The sequence below is a fragment of the Lissotriton vulgaris genome, unplaced genomic scaffold, assembly GCF_964263255.1.
Source record: "Lissotriton vulgaris unplaced genomic scaffold, aLisVul1.2 SCAFFOLD_1784, whole genome shotgun sequence".
Lineage (NCBI taxonomy): Eukaryota > Metazoa > Chordata > Amphibia > Caudata > Salamandridae > Lissotriton > Lissotriton vulgaris.
The window spans coordinates 106,578-120,450 of record NW_028253761.1 but is presented as its reverse complement, the minus strand read 5'-3'; positions in this window follow the sequence as shown (position 1 = coordinate 120,450).

Sequence of the window (13,873 nt, the reverse complement as noted above, 5' to 3'; positions counted from 1 at the left end):
GCCTGACAAGATGGCCGCGCCTGGTGCCGGAGTGAGGATGTTATCACCTTCGCGCCAATAAACACGGACTGGGCAGTTTTGGACTCTCCGACTGGCAGATAAGTAGTATACGCGGCTGCTGGCATTAGCGGTTGCGGTCTAATATCTGTGAGCGCGCTGTCGCTACCTGCTGAAGTAAATACACCGGAGATCCGCCAGATTGCACAGGACTCGCGCACTACATCGGCGGCGGGGACGTCGCGGAGGAGGCCGGGAAACTACATCAGGCTGCCTGCGGTAAGGACCGGACCGACAAACGGGTGCAGCCTGGCCGTGCTGCACCGCACTGCTGTTGAGGTGACCTGTCCACGAACCCCCATTGTCCACGGGGCCTGGCGTGAGGCACTCGCGGCCATTCCCCTCGAGTGCAGTGGAAGTGGTGGGTGAGGCAGTTTGGCACCCTGGGGGGTGCATCACGGCGACGGCGGTGAGAGTCACGAGGGCGTCTGGGCCCGATTGCAGAAAGGAGGCATCCCCATCCACCATCATGGGGAAACCAGATAAACAGCAGCCTAAGATCTCCTTTGACAACAGGAAGGCGGCGAAATCCACGGAGGAGGTAGTGGAAAATGGAGGCGAACCTGTCCCTAACAGCAACATGGAGAAGATCCTACTGGCGATTCAATCCAATCTGCAGGACATCAACGGTAAGCTGGACAACCTGACTTGCCGGATGGACAGCATGGCCGCTAGGCAGGAGAAACATGGCGAACGGTTGGATGAGGCCGAGACTAGGATTTCAGCAGTTGAAGATGAAGCGCGAGCTTCCACCTCCAAGTGCGCAGGCATGGAACGACTCCTGGAAGTGATCAGAGCGAAGGAGGAGGATTTGGAAGCGCGCTCGAGGCGCAATAACTTTCGGATCACGGGCCTGCCGGAGACGACCAACACGGGGCGGATGGAGAACTACATCGAAAACCTGTGTAAGGATCTCTTTGGGACAGAGGCCTTGTCGCCAATCTTCATATAGTGGAGCGAGCCCATAGATCGTTGGCTCCTAGACCACCGCCGGGCGCCACACCTAGACCGATTGTGGCAAGGATCCTGAACTATCGTGACAGGGACACGATTCTTCGGCTCGCACGGGAAAAAGGTAAAATACAACATCAAGGCAACTCCCTGGAGTTCTACCCAGATCACACGGTCGCAGTTCAACAGGCCCGAAAGGAGTACACCTCAGTGAAAGCTAAACTGCGGGATTTGAACATAGTGTACTCAATGTTATATCCGGCACGACTCCGAGTGGTGTGGAAGGAGAAGGCAGTGGTGCTAGCTACGCCAAAGGCGGCCCAGGAATTTGTAAAAAAGGTACAGCGAGAGTCACAAGCAGACTCGCAAAATGAACAACGAAGAGACTCGGACTGAAGCCACTGCCGGTAACCAACGTCGGACAGCGGTGAGTTAAGTTGTGCTGTTGACAAATGAGCATTGCCACATAACCGCTGGTGACTGACCTGGGCGGGCTTGCCTGGTACCTAAATCCGACGGGTAGACTATGGCGCTGGTACTACGCTACCTGTATACCTTAGGGGCTGGCACCCACTGGGGTAGAAGGAACTGCTATGTCCCTCCACGTTTATACTTTGACTGCTACCTGTAACTGCCCCCTGCTAACAGGCCCTCTCCGCAGGGTCGTTACTCCTGATACCTAGCAGAACTGAAGTGGTTTCAGACACGTGGACCAGGTGGCGAGATCCTACCCCATGTATTAGCTGGCGCACCTTGTAATCATGAACGCTGGGGCACAGTATGAGTGGGAAAATGTTGTACTACGTGAAGCGCGACCGTGTGGTAAGGTGTCTGGCGAATGTACCCCCGGTCCATACGCGTCTCACATATACTGCCTACTGTCAGTGCTAGAGGACGCAGACTGAACATTGAACGGGCTGTGGATAGTGCGGACGCCGCCGGTGGCCGGGGTTGAAGGGTCGATATGCTACCACTATTTCACTGTAACTACTTGTGTAATATTAGTATGTACTTGGAGAGTGGAGGGGATAGCGGTAGATGATCACATATATTACGCATTTACACAGTGGCTATAGTATCGCCTGCACCCGTTTTCCGGGTGAAGAAGTGTGCTCCTTGCGGACCTCCCGGAGGGTAATACCCAACACGAGTTCTCAGTATGGGCACTGAGTTGATGGTTTTTTGTTTGTGGGAATGGTGCTCTGAGGGGATATGGCTTCGGCAGGTTGGGGTAGCTGGAGTGGGAGGGAACAGGGGAGGGGGGTTATTTGTATGTTTACGAAGACCGACAGCACAGCGTCTACATATGTTATTAGTTTCTCCACCGGAAATGCCTGCCATAGGTATAGTTGCTCTTTATGTAGTGGATGGGCACGCATCAATTGCAGAATTGGAATGTATAAGTATGTCATGTTTTGCATTATCTGATGTCAATGGGTTCTAGGAATACGGACAGGCGGGGATTGAACGTGCTTACCTGGAACATACGGGGATTCTCGAAGCCTCAGAAAATCAGACAGATTTTTGCTAGTCTCACAAGATGGAATGTAGATATTGCGTTTCTGCAGGAATCACACCTTCGACCGCACACTCACGCGCACCTGGGGACAAGGTGGGCTGGATCCATATACAAGGCATCCTACTCTTCCTACTCCCGTGGGGTGTTAGTATTGATTAGGAAGGGGGTCAGCTTTGAGGCACACAAGGTCACGCAGGATCCCTCTGGAAGGTACGTGCTGGTCACGGGAACACTGAGGGGCCAACGAGTAACATTCCTTAACGTATATGGACCAAACACTGATGCTCCGGACTTCTTCAGGGAAGTCTAGGATCACTTACAAAAACATGCTAGTGCACACATATTATGCGGGGGAGACTGGAATATGACACTGCAGGACGGCCTAGACCGATCTTCTAATTCACTAGAGCAGCACAAGCAGTCGCGTCAAATGGTAGGTCACATGATGAAGGACTTAGCATTAGCGGATCTCTGGAGGCTGCAACACACTGATGCGCCAGGCGCTACACATATAACAGCATCTCACAATAGCTGGTCCTGGCTGGATTACTGGTTAGGTTCAAGGGACTGGGCTTTGTGGGTTCGTCAAATACAGGTGTTACCCCGCACATTATCAGACCACAATCCGGTCCTGTTACAAGTGGAAATTCCACAATACACCCCCCCACCTTTCCAGTGGCGATTTAATTTCCGGGCCCTCTCAGACACAGTGTATGTAGACACCATTAAGAAAGCGATAAAGGAATATTTTGATATCAACACACAGACAACGGAAGACCCGTGCCTACTTTGGGAGGCTTTCAAAGCCACGATTAGGGGTGTCTGTATTGGCACCACCATAGGGGTGCTCAAAGACATTAGGAACCAGATCCGCTGTTGCGAACAGCAGTTGAGAGACCTGGAATTGGAATATGAGACAACTCAAGATATTTCACTACTGCCTAGACTACGCGACGTGCATACTAAACATGCGGACTTCCTGGAGTCCGAAATAAAGTATTTGGATCGTACGCACGTGGCTAGAACCTTTGGAGAGGGGGGCAGACCGGGGGCACTGCTGGCTCGGAAAATTTGTGAGGGACTGGGACAATCAGCGATACTCAGAAAATAAATCTAGGGAGGGTACATTGCAAACACACCCTGCGGATATACTGAAATGCTTTGTAGACTCTTTTGGCTCACTATATAAATCACAACCCACAGCACCAGCGGAGGACACGTATGACTATTTGCATGATGTGGCGATTGGGTGGCTGTCGGATGCACACAGGGAGTACTTGGCTAGGCCCATAACAGTGGAGGAGGTCACTGTGGTGATAAGTTCCTTACCGAATGGCAAGGCACCGGGCCCTGACGGATACACCACCGAATTTTATAAACAATTCGCGGACATTATAGCTCCTCATTTAGTGGAAATGTATGGCGCTTCCTTTGAAAAATCGCTGCTTCCCCCATCACTGCGAGAAGCAATGATTATTGTGCTTCTAAAGCCGTCCAAAGACCCAGAGGATTGCGACTCCTACAGACCTCTGTCACTGATTAACGTGGACTCGAAAATCCTCGCTAAACTCATGGCAGGTCGACTGTCCCCCCTGATGACCCGACTGGTCCTTCCGGATCAATCTGGGTTTGTGCCCACCAGGTCCACCTCACACAACACTAGGTCCCTATTTGCACTCTCGCATTACCTGCAACCCTCGGTTAAAGCGGTGGCCGTCATGCTGGACGCCGCGAAGGCATTCGATTCAATTGAATGGCGCTACATGATTACCGTCCTAAATAGAATGGGGTTTCCCAAGCGTTTTGTGCAATGGGTCTCTTTGCTTTATACACAACCGCGCGCCAGGGTCAAGATCAATGGTTATGTCTCAGGTCAGTTTGACATTGAGCGTGGGACACGGCAGGGATGCCCACTGTCGCCACTGTTATTTGCGCTGGCCCTGGAGCCACTAGCTTGCATAGTACGACAGAACTACAAAGAATCTGCACTGAAATTTGTGGCTAGACCTCTGCACATATCACTCTACGCGGACGATATGTTGCTCTATGTCCGTGACCCGGAAACCCACTTAAACCCGCTGCTTAGGGAATACATCCGATTTGGCGGGCACTCGGGGCTGGCAATTAACTGGGCTAAGTCCTCCATAATACCCCTCACTGACACTACATCGTCCTTTGTAGTGGATTTCCCGTTGGAATAAGAACCAATACGCTACTTAGGGGTCATGTATCATAGGGATCCTGAGGAGGTCCTGCGAGCGAACTATGGTGTGGTACTCGCTAAACTGGAAGACAAAATTCAATGCTGGATACACTTGCCGCTATCATTAGCTGATAGAATAGCTATAGTAAAAATGAATGTGTTACCCAAGTTGTTATACTTGTTTAATAACATACCGATCACACCACCACAAGCAATATTCCGCCGTATAAATTCCCTGGTGCGGACCTTGATATGGGCGGGCAAACAGGCTCGTATTGATTTGCAGACACTTACACTACCATTTGCACACAGTGGGTTCAGTGTGCCTGATTTTCTTCTCTACTACCTCTGCGCGCAGGCACAATATGCGGCATACTGGTACCACGCAGTCCCGTATCTTACACACACGGCCATAGAAGAGGGTGATGCCTATCCTGTCCCCCTGTCTGCAATCGTTACACACACTCGGCCACCGTTACATGCAAAGGATATAAACACTGTAGACACTACGATCAAAGCATGGCACAGGATTGGGCAGTTGGCTCACAAAACCCCGCTGTATGCACCGGCTATGCCATTGCAGCATCATCAGGCATTGTCCGTCACTGGGGAAAAAGTTGGAATGTCGTTACTGAGTAAAGCTGGTATTGACAGACTGGGTGATGTGTTATAGGAGGGCACATTCATAGGCCTAGACCAATTGCACTATATCCAAAATCAGACTCCCATGTTTCGTTTCACGTACTACAGATTGACCAGGGCGTTGAGGGAGCATTACCCGAAGTTCCCAACAGAGCCAGAATGCCTTGCACCACTGCAACTACTGATTACCACTAATGATCTCTCCCATCTGGTGTCCAGACTGTACACAGCTACACAATCGGAACTGGCGGGACACACTCAGAAGGCTAAGGGGAGGTGGGATGCACTAATGGACACGCCATTGACAGATGAGGAATGAAGTAGCACCTGCGCTTTAACACAGATACTGACGCCTAACGGCAATTTAAGAATTATCCATTTTAAATTTCTTCACCAAATCTACTACACACCGGCAAAACTGCTTAGGTTTGGATTGCAGGAGGAAGACAGGTGCAAGAGATGTGGTAGGGAGGGTGCAGACTTTGTGCATCTGGCCTGGGACTGCGCTAAGGTGGCGAGGTACTGGGAGGAGGTCACTGCCACGCTGGGGGTGATGTTGGAGGAGGAGGTGCAGTGTATACCCAAGATTTGTCTACTAGGTATTGTGCCACAATTCAGAGCTTTAAAGCGCAGGTTCTGTGCAATTGCATTGCTGTTGGCGAAGAGGCAGGTGGCGCAATGTTGGCACAGCCGTAAGGTGCCGACGAAGAAAACATGGCTTCATGATATGTCCATCTGCCGGGACAAACTGCAAACATATGAAGAGCAACTGCCAGCGAAGTCCAAACCGAAGGACATTTGGTATTTCTTAACGGACTACCTCACCTCACTGCAGGACGGTGAGGAGGACTAGCTCTTTTTTGTCTAATTCTGACAGGAGTGATGTATGGTGCACGAGCCCGGGTCTGATGGTGGCAGACTATTGGTGGGAACGGGAACTATTGTCACAGTTGATGGCTAGGCTGTGTGGGAGGGAACTGTGAGGTCTTAGTTGGGGTATGTTAAATTTCTGTTTTACTTTTCTATAAAATGACAAAATGTAAGACTCACATCATTTGTTGGCTAGAAGGCCTACGGACGGTGTATGGGGTGGCTTGCATATGTAATACTGTGCTGCTCTTCATGACGCATTCGTTGTATGCCAGATGATCGTACCAACGTAGCGAGCCGGCCCCAGGGTTGTGGGCTCATGCTGTGTAAATTGCTTTGTGTTAATAAAGGTATTATACAAAAAAAAAAAAAAAAAAAAACTTCCACCTCTACAATCAACTAGACCCCAACACCACATGCCTCCTGGACAACCTCCACAACATTGGACTCGCCAGATCGTGACAGAGCCCACGCACTCAGCAGGACACACCCTCGACCCCCTCTTCACTACAGGAAACTCCATCACCTTCAGCCACACCACCGAACTCCCATGGACCGACTATTGTTGCGTCCACTTCACCTTCAGAACACACACCATCCGCAGACACCAGCCCCTGCTTCCAGAAAGAAACTGGACCAAAATCACCAACGACCAGCTCACCTCCTCACTCAACAACTCCACCCCAACCATTGCGGAAAACGACGACCCCAACAACGCAGCTCTAACCCTGCATAGATGGATCTTGGACAGCACCAACACCATAGCCCCCCTCAAGACAAACAACAATACCCGTGCCAAGAAAGCCAGATGGTTTACCACCGAACTTCGAGAGTCCAGGCGCACATGCCGCCGCCTCGAAAAGGCCTGGAGAAACACCAAATCCACAGAAGCCCACAACAACTTCAGAGCCGCCACCAACGCCCACCATCAACTCATCAGAGAAACGAGGAAAAAAGCGATTGAAGACAGAATCTCCACCCACGCACACAACAGCAAGAAACTCTTCAGCATCATCAAGGAGTTCGCCCAACCCACCAGCGAGTCTACTGACATCCCTCCCTCACAAGACCTCTGCGACAAACTCAGCACCTTTTTCCACCACAAAATCAAGAGCATCTACGACAACTTCGACAAAGACAACAAACACACTGAACCCTCACGAACCACCCCCGACACCCGGAAACCAGCGATTGATGACTGGACAGCCCTCACCATCGAAGACACACTGAAGACAATGAAGTCAATCCACTCAGGGGCCCCCACGGGCCCCTGCCCCCACCACATCTTCAACAGAGCCACCGATACCATCGCACCCGTGCTCCACCACAACCATCAACCGCTCCCTGGCGACCACCTCCGTCCCCGACGACTGGAAACACACGGAGGTCAACCCCCTCCTAAAGAAACCCTCAGCGGACCCCACCGACCTAAAAAACTACAGACCCATCTCCCTGCTCCCTTTCCCAGCGAAAGTCATCGAGAAAGCCATCAACAGCCAACTCGCCACATTCATTGAAGAACACAACATCCTCGACTCCTCCCAATCCGGCTTCAGAAAAAAACACAGTACGGAAACCGCCCTCCTCGCCGCAACAGACGACATCCGCACCCAACTGGACAAAGGAGAAACAGTAGCCCTCATCCTCCTAGACCTATCAGCGGCGTTCGACACAGTCTCCCACCGCACCCTAATACGCAGACTTTACGACGCAGGAATCCAGGACAAGGCCCTCGACTGGATCTGCTCCTTCCTCTCCGGCAGGACGCAACGGGTCAGACTCCCCCCTTTCCTCTCAGACCCCACACCTACACCTGCGGAGTCCCCCAGGGCTCCTCCCTCAGCCCGACGCTCTTCAACGTCTACATGGCTCCACTTGCCCCCATCGTCAGAACCCACGGACTCAACATCGTGTCATATGCAGACGACACCCTCTCATCCTCTCCCTATCCAACGAGCCCAACACCGCCAGACGCAACTTTCGAGAAGGCATGGAAGCCGTCGCCAAATGGATGAAAAACAGCTGCCTACAACTAAACACCAACAAAACAGAAGTACTCATCATGGGCCCAAACCCCGACGCCTGGAGCGACACCTGGTGGCCCACCGCCCTTGGAAACCCGTCAACCCCCACAGACAACGCACGCAACCTGGGAATCATCCTGGACTCCGAGCTCAAAATGGACCGCCAGATCAAATCTGTCTCATCTTCCTGCTTCCACACCCTCCGCCTCCTTCGTAAGACCTTCAAATGGATCCCCCTCGAACACCGAAAGACAGTCACTCACGCCCTGGTCACCAGCAGACTACTACAGCAACGCACTCTACGCCGGAATAAACAAAATCATCATCTGCAAGCTACAGAACATCCAGAACGCCGCCGCAAGACTGGTCCTCAACCTGCCAAAACACTGCCACATCTCTCAGCACCTTCGCACACTCCACTGGCTCCCCGTCGAGGCGAGAATCACCTTTAAGATGCTCACCCACGCACACAAGGCCCTCCACGGCACCGGACCAGCATACCTGAACAGCCGGCTCAAATTCCAGGCACTCCCAAAGGACCCTACGATCAGCCCAGCTCTCCTACGCCGTGGTCCCCCGCACCAGAAAGACCAGATCGGGAGGCCGCTCCTTCTCCTTCCTCGCCGCCAAAGCATGGAATGCCCTTACACTCCACCTCAGACAGACAACATCGCTCCCCATCTTCGCAAGAAACCTCAAAACTTGGCTCTTCGACAGACCCCCTCCTTGATGGAATGGAACCTGCACCCCCCACCCCTAGCGCCTTGAGACCCTTACGGGTGAGTAGTTGTGCTTTAACAAACTCCTGATTGATGGATTGACTCTACTTCTGAATCTGGGTTAGTGACAGGTAATCCCCCCAAAACCTAGCCTCATCGGGAGCCCATCAAGAAGAGAAGTCTCTACAGATTCTAAACTCCTCCTGCAGCTCAGCGAGCGTTGTAGCAGATTTCAAGCACCCAGAACTCTCCACCGATCAAAAGAACAAAGCTGGCCTTGCAGAGAAACGGAGCCCCAAGATCCTCTTCCTCCTTCACCAAAAGACGCTGAATAGTGAGCACGGGGAACTGGGCACGGCGGCTGACATCATCGTAGGCACGCCCCCTGCCGAACCTCACGCATCTCGGGTGAGGTGCCAAACCTCACGCCTCTCGGGTGAGGTGCCAAACCTCACGCATCTCGCGTGAGGTGCCAAACCTCACGCATCTCGCATGAGATGCGTGAGATACCGAATCTCACGCATCTTGGGTGAGATACCGAATCGCACGCATCTCGCGTGAGATACCGAATCGCACGCATCTCGCGTGAGATACCGAACATCACGCATCTTGTGAGTGTCTGGCGCGGTGGTAAATGTCCTCCCATTCTTTGTTGCGCAGAGTCCGCCCCAGTTCCCTCTCCCATCTAGCCCGTCCTGCATTATAAACGCGGAAGTATCTGTCCAAGAGGAGCCGATATATGTCTGAAATGAGTCACTTATCTGTGGTGCGCGAGAGAAGCCAGTATTCATATTTACTGAGCTTGCGTGTAGCGTCTCCACGGATCTGGGGTTGAAGCGCCCAATGTCGGACCTGTAGATACCTAAGGCGTTCAGCCTCCGGGAGGTCATAGGTCTTCCGGAATTCCTCAAAAGGCGTCACTCCCGCACCTGAATACATGTGAAAGAGGCATCGGCATCCTGCTGGGCGCCACCGTACAAAGGCCTGGACATCCCTACCCGGGCCGAAGTCAGGGTTCTCTAACAGGGGTGTGAGGGGAGACGGGAAGGTCGTCAGGTCGTGTAAGACGCATGTTCGATCCCATACCTCTAGCGGTACCCTCGTGACGAAGGAGGCGTATAGGTTAGGGGGCCGGTGTTGTTGCCGTGGGAAAGGCACCTCCTGGAGTGGACGCCCCGCGACCGCTTGGTCCTGGAACAACCAATGGCGCTCCGATTCCCATTTGCTCCATTCCACTAGGGTTCGGAGTTGGGTCACCTGGTAATAGTGACGCAAATCCGGCAGGCTCAGCCCACCACTCTCCGGGGGAAGCATCCCTAGCCTCAGCTTGAGTCTGGGCCTTTTCCCGTTCCACACAAACTGAGCCAGCTCCGATTGCGTGCAGCGAATCCATCCCTCCGGGGGACGGAGCGGGCAAGCCCGAAAAACGTATAAAACTTGCGGGAGGATTGTCATCTTTACTGCTGCCACTCGGCCCAGCCAAGATAGTGGGAGGTGCCGCCACCGCCCGACCTCCGCGCGGATAGTGCGACTAAGGTTAGCGTAGTTGAGACGCACCGTTTCTTGTAGCGTGGCCGCCAATTGTATGCCCAGGTGGGGGACTGCACCGTCTGCCCATTGGAAGGGGAATTGTGCTTCTAGGGAGGCCCGCTTGTGTGCCTCCAAGGAAAGGTCAAGTGCTACTGATTTCGTCATGTTCACCTTAAAGCCAGAGGCCTTCGCAAATGCATCCAGGATGGTGTAGGAGGGTGGATACCTGACTATGGTTGCCCCCAACTTTTTGCCTGGTGTTTTGCTGGTTTTCCGACTTAGTTGACCTGGGACCCTGCTATCCAGGGCCCCAGACCTACTGCTCTCTCTGTAAAATGGATTCCATGTACCTTAGGTACATATCCAATTGGATACTGAGTCACCTTATCAGTCCCTGTACAGTGTACCTTAGGTACCCAGGGCCTACCAGGGGCTGCAGCATGTATTATGCCACCCATGGCTGGCCATACAAATCTGACACAACTGGCTGCACGACAGCTGGGGCAAGGTGGTGTAATCACCCTTTGCTTTAGATATAGTATTCCTATATCTAACCCTAAAATGGACACATGTATTCCTATCAGTCACTCCTATGGCAGGCCTTGACAATCCTGAAGGCAGAGTGCTTGGAATTATGTGAGATGGTGCTCTGGCATGAGCTGAGCCCGTTTGCAGCTTGCGGAGCAAAGTCCTAATAGCTGTTCCATGATAACGCATATCATATACTCTTAAGTGCATTATAATCCTCGCGGTTATGTGCCAACTTTGGTATCGCTTCATCAAAACATGTCGAGTAAGGTGTCATACGAATTGGAATACTAACCCCTCGCCAATTCTGGCGACGGGGTTAGCATTCCACCCTTCTAGAGGGACACGACATGTATGTAACTGTGAACTCCGGTTAAAGTTAACTCGAGCCTCAGCATCAGAAAATGGATGCTGTCACCACAGACACAAGTCTGACCTCCTGCTGCTGGGAGTCCTTCCAGCGAGAAGAGCTTGGACAAAGGGTTTCCTGTCAAGGGCGGTGCTAGCACCGACCCAGACAGGGTTTTGTGTATCCTAGGTAGGCAGGGCTGAATAGGAAGGTGACTGCAAGTGGCACCCCGGTGCTCACTATGCATCTGCCAGTCTGAACCGGTTCCAGGGGCACACCAGCCCCTGAGCTGGGGAAAGTCCGGCATGGGAGAGGGGTGTAACCACCCCCATTCCTGGTCCCACCCATGGGCAGGACCTATCAATCAATCAATCAAAGACATTTATAGAGCGCACTACTTACCCGTAGGGTCTCAAGGCGCTTAGGGGGGGGGATGCCGTTACTGCTCGAACAGCCAGGTCTTGAGCTTCTTCCTGAAGGAGAGGTGGTCTTGGGTCAGGCGCAGGTCGGTCGGGAGGGAGTTCCAGGTCTTGGCAGCCAGGTAGGAGAAGGACCTTCCTCCTGTTATCGCTCTACGGATGCGTGGGACGGCGGCGAGGGCGTGACTGGCTGAACGGAGGTGGCGTTTGGGAGCGTAGAAGTCGATTCGGTTGTTGAGGTAGCTCGGGCCTTGATCGTGTAGGGCTTTGTGTGCGTGGGTGAGGAGACGGAAGGTGATTCTTTTGTTGACGGGGAGCCAGTGCAGGTCTCTCAGGTGTCCGGAGATGTGGCTGTTACGTGGGATGTCGAGGATGAGTCTGGCTGAGGCGTTCTGAATCCGCTGAAGTCTCTTCTGGAGCTTGGCGGTGGTTCCGGCGTAGAGGGCGTTGCCGTAGTCCAGTCGGCTGGTGACGAGGGCCTGGGTGACGGTCTTCCTGGTCTCCGTGGGGATCCACCAGAAGATCTTCCGTAGCATGCGTAGGGTGTTGAAGCACGCCGAGGAGACGGCGTTGACTTGCTTGGTCATGGAGAGGGAGGAGTCCAGGATGAAGCCCAGGTTGCGTGCGTGGTTAGTCGGTTTGGGTGCGGTGCCCAGGGCGGGGGGCCACCAGGAGTTGTCCCAGGCGGTGGGCGTGGAGCCCAGGATGAGGACCTTCGTCTTGTCAGAGTTCAGTTTCAGGCGGCTGGTCGTCATCCACTCGGCTACCTCCTTCATCCCTTCGTGCAGGTTGGTTCTGGCGGCGGCGGGGTCGTTGGTCAGGGAGAGGATCAGCTGGGTGTCGTCAGCGTAGGAGATTATGTTGAGGTTGTGTTGGCGTGCGATGGCCGCGAGGGGGCTCATGTAGACGTTGAAGAGGGTAGGGCTCAGCGAGGATCCTTGAGTGACGCCGCAGATGACTTTGGTGGCTTCTGACTTGTACGGTGGTAGGCGGACTCTCTGTGTTCTTCCGTCGAGGAAGGAGATGATCCATTCCAGTGCCTTCTCCTGGATTCCGACGTTGCTGAGGCGTTGCACTAGGGTGCGGTGGCAGACAGTGTCGAAGGCCGCGGAGAGGTCTAGGAGGATGAGGGCCGCTGTTTCTCCGTTGTCCATCAGGGCTCGGATGTCGTCGGTGGCGGCGATGAGGGCGGTCTCGGTGCTGTGGTTGGCTCGGAAGCCGGACTGCGAGGGGTCGAGGGATCCGTTCGTCTCGAGGAAGGCGGCCAGCTGATTGTTGACGGTCTTCTCGATGACTTTGGCTGGAAACGGGAGGAGCGAGATTGGGCGGTAATTCTTGAGTTCGGTGGGGTCTGCTGTAGGTTTCTTGAGGAGAGCGCTGAGTTCTGCGTGCTTCCAGCTCTCGGGGAAGGTGGCGGTGTTGAAGGAGGTGTTGATGATGTCCCGCAGGTGGGGTGCGATGACAGCGTCGGCCTTGTTGAAGACGTGGTGAGGGCAGGGGTCGGTCGGAGATCCGGAGTGGACGGAGTTCATCATGCGGACGGTGTCTTCGGTGCTGATCGGAGTCCAGGCTCGGAGGGCGGCGGTGGGCGGCGATGCTGTGGTCGTGGCGTGCGTCGGTTGGGTGCTGAAGCTGTTGTGTATGTCCGCGATCTTGTTGTGGAAGTAGGAGGCGAGGGAGTTGCAGAGATCTTGCGAAGGGGTGATGTCGTTGTTTCCGGCGTTGGGGTTGGAGAGCTCTTTCACGATGTTGAAGAGTTCCTTGCAGTTGTGTGCGTTGTTATCCAGCCGGTCCTTGAAAGCGGTTTTCTTGGCGGCGCGGATCAGTTGGTGGTGCTTCCGGGTGGCGAGCTTGAGGGTGGTCATGTTGTCCGGTGTTGGTTCCCTTCTCCAGACTTTCTCGAGGGCTCGGCAGTTGTTCTTGGAGCTCTTGAGTTCGTCGGTGAACCATGGGGCTTTCTTGCTGCCGGGTCTGCTGGGCGGGGTCCTCATCGGGGCGAGTTCGTCCGCGCAGTTGCTGATCCACTTCGTGAGGTTGTCGGCGGCCTGGCTGGGGTTCGCTG